Genomic DNA, 6898 nt, shown 5'->3' on the forward strand with positions numbered 1-6898 from the left:
AGATTTTCTCAAACCCCGTTATAACTAATGTAGCACATTAAATGCTTCATATTAAGTGTTCCCGACCCCGTTGTTAATATCTACGTGCTTCATAAACGTACTTCCTCTTGCACTGAGAGGAGGCGCAGGCAGCGATCGCCATACGTCATGATATTCCTCTTCTCAGAACATTTAGAATGCGAAGACAAATACTTCATATCATTTTCATGATGCAATGCATTAAAGCATGTATTAAAAATGTGGGGGCAACGTGGAGTTCCGATAACGATGCTGCATCGCAGTAAGTTGCCCCAGCCAGTTGTTTGCATGTTTTTGTCTGGTGGGTTTACTCGGCGTTCTTCAGTTTCCTTCTAAAGGCGTGCAGGATGTGGATTATGTTATGGCAAATTGATAGTGTTTGCGTGTGTGTGTGTGTGTGTGTGTGTGTGTGTGTGTGTGTGTGTGTGTGTGTGCGTGTGTGTGCTCGTATTCACCCAGCGATGAGCTGGCGCCTCGCCCAGAGATTGTGCCTGCATCACACACGATGCTTGGTGGGACTTGCGCGACTCTGGATGGATAGAATAATTAAACATGTATAAACGAAGACTTTCCAAAGTTCACTAAAAGTTCCGAACATATCAAGTTTATAGTTAGTTTTACTTTCACAAAGATGTTTATTGTGTGGTGTTTGGTTATGTGGGGAAAGAAAAAGATAAAAGATACCACCTGGAGGTGTGGTGCGTTTGATAGAAACAGCAAGCACGCAATAAACAAAGCCCATGAAGAACGTCCATTGAATTCTGCGTTCGTGTCTCCGACCAACAGCTCAAGAAACCAACATTTACACAATATTTCAGTTAAACTATTTCGATACCCATTCATACATCAAGCTTCTTGAAGGCTCGTCACATCTGCCATAACGGTTCTCTACACGGAGCGTACACCCGGGTCCATACTGCAAGGCTGCAGCTCTACCGCCACGCCACCGTGCACCCACTATACACGCTTTAATGTATTTCATAATGAAAATGGTATCAATTATTTATCTTAGCATTCTAAATGTTCAGAGAGCAGTAATATGAAGTTAATAGTGCCATGTGTGGCAATAGCTGCCTGCTATTCCTCTCAGTGAAAGAGTAAGTCAGTTTAACAAGCACATTAACCATTAACAACTGGTCGTGGAACACTTAATACAAAGCATTCAATATGCTACACTAGTTAAAACGATGTTTGAGAAAAGTTATTAAATTAAACATTGATTTTACGACGTTCTTCTTTAATGACAAAATAAACAATAATAATAATACATTTTATTCATATAGCGCCTTTCGGCAGGGTATACAGTATAGCATTGTACTAAACCAGATAAATAAATAAAGAAGAGTAAGATAGTAAATTCAGAGAAAAAGCCTAACAGACAACATAATTTAAACAACGGGATTAAAGTGGACATGTCGAGATTAAAGTCGACATCGACATACAGTACATTTTTCTTCCGTCTTCACTGTGTCCGTAGTTTTTTCTCCATAGCCCTATGCTGATAAAGAGCAATGCAATGCTTTGACTCTCAATTCCAACAAGGCAGCTGAGCCTAGTCCAGTTCAGCCCGAGCTGTGCATTTCCCTTTGATCCACACCACACATACGAAAACATCATAGCAACAAGTCATACGCTGCATACGCTAACAGTAAAGCGCGCTAACAGTAAAGTTAATAGTGTTGTATCAGAAGATAAAACATGATGAAATAAGCTCGTTTGTATACGAGCATCTGTCAGTCCTGCTCTGACAACTAGCTGTTCAGTGTACAGAGCTCAGAATTCCAGCCAGGTGGATCATTATCCATGGTGCAGCTTATAGGGGTTTTACAAAAGGAATGGAAAGCGACATAAATGGAGCACTACTTATTTACAATGTGAAGGATAAACTCGTTCGCGCTTTGTTATCGTTTTCGTATTGTTAGCAAACTCTTTTTATTCATATGTCAGAGACACATTATTTTCAAACATGCAACCTACAAAACAAAACCAAGAAAAAACTTTCGCCTAGACTTTTAAAATTTAAAAGTACTAGCATACCTTTTCGATGCCCCAGAACAACACAACAGTTAAAAATATGCAGCCGCAAAGACACCCTTACAAAAATAAAATAAAAATCTTTTGACTGAACTAGCCTACTAAAAAGAATGAAAAATATTAGCATGGGTCCTGGCTGTCTGCCGCCTACTCCGATCCGTCAAGTCTATGAATTTGAAAATTCTCATCCAAGGAGTTTTCAGGCCGCCTAGTAATGTTCAATTCTAAACAAACTCGGGCAGCTCGGTGCATCTTTGTTTTTCCCGCTCGCGGGTGTTTTCGTGATCTTGGCAGGGTCTCCGGGGAGTTTTTAAATAGGGGGCGTGGTCGCCTTCACTGTAGTCGCGGGCCACCGTTAACAGTTTCCGCAGCAACTGCGCAGTTTTTTGGAATAGTTGGTTTAGGGCATTTGTAATTTATTATCAACGTGAATTAAAACATTAAAACTTAGCAAATCCTTTAAATGTGAAAATTAACTTTGGAGTAGTGTAACATCGCACAGACGTTCTCTCTTGTTGATACCTAAAAATGAGAAAGACTTCATTGTCTGGGTGAACATATACCTTTTGACCCTTTGATATGCAACCTGTGGACTCATGGATCTAAAATAACTCAAATAGAGACCATTTGCCCCATTTTCAGAAATAATATTCAGTTAGCCTAGTACCTACACATATAGTGCTTTTTCTAAATAGTACTTTATAGCTCTATTTTAAATAAAAGCATTTAATAAAATATGAACATAAGAGATGGATTCTCTCTTTCATCTCTGACGATCAAGCATCATTTTCTTGTTTTCCAAGTGGTTACAAGTCATCTCTTTTTGTTATATGACACAAGAGTTTGTATTGCAGAAAGTGAATGGGCAGATGCAGGCCAAAGCTTATACCCAAAAAAATGAACTTTTTGATTCACCTAGAGAAGCAGACAGTGAAGCACTTTGTTTAATCCCCTCAGGTCACATCCTGTTATTCATGTCAAGAGTGAGCTCTTCATTAACCCTAGCAACACTGATTTTCAGCAGAAGAATTGTGCAGCCCAAGATGAGGTTTGGTGAGTACTTGTGTCTTTCAGATTGATTTGTGTTTTCTGGGGTCAAGTCATCAGTATTCCAGCCAGGGTAGTTAGTGTACATGTTCTACACTAAATCCAAATAAATCACATGTGTGGAATCTCAGTAGAGAGGTAGAATTGCTAACAATAAGAAAAAAGAAATGAGCAATGAAGTAAACTAAATGGAAAGTGCAGAAATAATGGTACAGTAATGAATTTTAGTATTTAAGTCCAGAGAATGCCAGGTAACAATCTAATGTTAAAGCCTTATGTTTAGTCCACATGAATTGTAGTTTTTAGCTGTAATAGTAGTTATTGAAAGAACACACTCTGGACCCTAAACAATTCTCAGTCAGAGAGTAGATTTTTAAAATTTTCCCCTGTATTCTTGCAAGAATTGTAGCTGACTAAACATTATAACATAAACCCATGCCACCAGGTTGATTTTTAATAGACTGGTGTCCTTTTCGGTGCCAGTTACTGCCAGGGTTGGCTCAAGGTACCTGAGATTCTTCACTGAAGTAGAAATGTCTAAATATAAATGAATGGATGTCTGATTGGTTATTCAGGCTGCAATAGCCAATATCGTCAGAATTTTACAAACCATGCTATATTTTATTGAGGTGGAATGTTTCAATGTTCAGACTAGTTTGGGCATTCACCTATAGTTCAAACACCTATGATTCACATTTACAATTTTTAAAGGCTACAAAATTTCATCTCACACAGTTAAAAATGGTAGAACTGAACACTTGACTAATTATATGACGGGCCTCTTCTGTTTTTGCAGTGTTAAAGTGAGGGCCTGTTTCATGTACACTGCTCACCCCAAAGCCTACAACCTACACATTGGTAATTTCCATTCATTCTATACTTTGTCCTTTTGTTGACTGCCTTTTGTTGTCCACCAATCACACTCTCCCTATGTACAGTTTTCAGTGGGATGTTTGAGGTTGATACAGAATAAAGAAAACTAGGCTTGCCACATTGTGTTAGTGTTCTGCATCATAAAGGATCAGATACAGAGTATCAGCACACCACTTAGGTATTTCGAGGTCCCTCAACTGAAGAAACCAACCTGCTAGATGGCAGCTTCCCTGGATGGAAAGTGTTCCCTGGATTCCCGCAGGGCAGCATGGGGCATGGAGTCTGGTTCTTTAGCCCTGTTTGGTGCCATGGGTGCCACCAGGGGGAGCTCACCAAGAACCAGGGGGATATTACCATGACGTTAACTCAGAAGTACTTAGGAGTCACGAGGACAGAAACCCACAGTACTTCCGGGACACCTGAAGAAGGCGTTTGACCCAGAGACGGAACACTTCCGGGTCATGGACTATAAAAGGATTGTGGGGAAACCCCAGCAGATCAAGCCGGAGTTGGGTGGTAGAGTGACGGAGCTGCTGGGAGTAGAGGATTGGTTATTGATTATTGTTATTGTATTATTGAGAATTGTGGAGTGTGTGGTGCTTTGTGCACTTTATTCAAAGGAATTATGAAATACTATTCTTGATGTTTTACAAGTGTGTCTGGGACGTCTGTCTGGTGGGCTCAATGGGGCAACAGTGACCCCTAATGTCCACAAAGGACAGAGCAACCGTGAATGTCATGCTCTTGTTGGTTTGAAGCAGGCTAACATTGACTGATAAAATGGTAACAGGGCACAAGGCAGGAACCAATCCTGGGCAGGGTGCCAACCCACCACAGGACGCACACAAACACACCCACACACCAAGCACACACTAGGGCCAATTTAGAATCGCCAATCCACCTAACCTGCATGTCTTTGGATTGTGGGAGGAAACCGGAGTGCCCGGAGGAAACCCACGCAGACACGGGGAGAACATGCAAACTCCACGCAGGGAGGACCCGGGAAGCGAACCCGGGTCTTCTAACTGCGAGGCAGCAGCGCCACCGTGCCGCCCTCTATTAAAGACCCCCCTTTGTTAAATTAAAATATTGTTACTTGTTTTCTTCTGCAGTTTTGGCAACAAGAGTGTGAATAGACTTCTCTGATAATTGTTTTTCTAACAGTATATGATCGGGGACTGCAATGTGAAAAGGAATAGCTGGCACCCACAAGGTAGGCATGCCTTTTCAAATATGGCTTTACTCACATGCATGACTCAGGAATGTCTGTAGGCCATTATCAGAGAGCTCTGAAATTAAAGTGATAGGGAGCAGCTGAAGAAGAAGAAGGAGGAGGAGGAGGTCTAGTAGTTGTTTTTGTGCAAATATATTCGGCTCAAAGTGACTCCTTGAGGGTGTTAGGAGTGGTTCTGCACATATGCCAGTATTAATTAAGAAAATCAAGTAAGGGCCTTGATAAATTTAGCAGTGGTTTTCCTAGCTAAACTGCCATTAATTTAGTGACAATAGCCCAAAAAGTATATGGGAACAGAAGCATAAGTACTTAGGAGGCTCCCTGATAACAATTCTGTGGCAGTTCCACAGGCAGAAACCCTTTACCCTTAAATCCCTAATGCTCCTGCAATCCCAACAATAATTAGCCTTTCAAAATGTAACCAGGAGGATGATGAATGGGCATCTTGTCTACTACCTCCTCCTTATAATAAAAATCAGAAGGCTGCTGCTGCCATCCCTGTCCCAGGATATCCTTCCATTGCCAAGCTAGCAGTTGCAGACAAGGGTTTGGAGATTGTTACACTGTAATGGCGGACTGATTAACTAGACACTTAAACAAATCTAAACGCACTATGAAGCTGCTCAAACGAGAGAAGAATACAAGAGAGAGACATAGGTATGTTTGAAGAGAATGGCAGGTGTAGAAATGTTGTTTAAATTATGTTGCGAGAAACCAAAGAATGTTCAGCCTGTCTGAAAGTGAGGTATTATGCTTAAAGGATGACATGTGAATGGGACTTTTTGTCTGAAATATACTGCTATTAAAATTAATGTTTAAGTATGTGCTGGCGATATATTGTGCACACAAACCTAGAAATATCTGAAATAAATTTACAGGGCTTTGAGTTAAATTACGTTAAAAATATGAATTCTGAATATGTGCAATAGTTAGTAAAATAAAGATGTCTATAAAAATGTTTATAATTGTGCAAAACAAAAGGAGACCATTTCTTTTAAGAATAAAAATTCTACTGGTGTGTGTGTGTGAGTCCACTGTGATGCCATTGGGAAGTGCAGAATATTTATTAAATGTGAGTCGTTAGGTAACTGAAGAGGCGTAGTATGGTGGCACAGTGTTTGGCACTGCTGCCCAGCAATTTGAAATACAGGACTTTAAATGGTAAAAGCTAGAAAAATAAAACTTGAATGCATTTAAATTTGTTAAAGATAGTTTAAGTAACACCGAGTATGTTGTGCAGTATGTGAATGAGATCTCTCTGACTGAAGTGCAATTAAAGAGCTTGAGTCTGAGGATATGTTTGGTTAAGGACAGTGTGTGAAAGTATATATGAGCTGTTTGAAAGGATGAAGCAATTGATTAAAATGTGCATAAATTTATAGATTTCGAATTCACATTAAAATGCTATGATTAGGTACAATGAAAAAATCACAAATTTGATATAATGTGTGTACCAATTTACATTTAAATGCTGGCCATACTCAAATGGAAGAAAGTTCTTTTAGTAATTTTAAAGTACATTTAAGGTAAAAGGAGACATATTCTCTAAAGACATTAAGGAAGCCAATGAGCTAATGATGAGCACTAGCCATCAGTCCAGGCAGTGTTTCATACTGACATATTAATAATATTAAGAAAAGGATGTATAAATAATGCAGGGGACTAACTAATTAAAAAAAAAAAGGCAGACTG

At 39.7% G+C, this 6898-nt stretch overlaps 1 protein-coding gene and 1 long non-coding RNA gene across 3 annotated transcripts in view; one reads left to right on the forward strand and one right to left on the reverse strand.

Annotated features, from left to right (window-relative positions):
- Positions 1-2316, reverse strand: part of LOC120525235 (transmembrane protein 272-like) — a 27296-nt gene extending 24980 nt beyond the window's left edge. For both annotated transcript variants that reach the window (XM_039747362.1, XM_039747363.1), the window contains exon 1: positions 2056-2316. The gene's annotated coding sequence lies outside the window, so the exon portion shown is untranslated. The remainder of the gene's footprint in view (positions 1-2055) is intronic.
- LOC120525237 lies at positions 69-6523 on the forward strand. Its single transcript, XR_005632914.1, has 3 exons — positions 69-280; positions 3010-3105; positions 5137-6523. It is a non-coding gene; the product is annotated as an uncharacterized LOC120525237 (long non-coding RNA).
- Positions 6524-6898: the final 375 nt, after the last annotated feature.

Source organism: Polypterus senegalus, chromosome 3, assembly GCF_016835505.1.
Source record: "Polypterus senegalus isolate Bchr_013 chromosome 3, ASM1683550v1, whole genome shotgun sequence".
Classification (NCBI taxonomy): Eukaryota; Metazoa; Chordata; class Cladistia; order Polypteriformes; family Polypteridae; genus Polypterus; species Polypterus senegalus.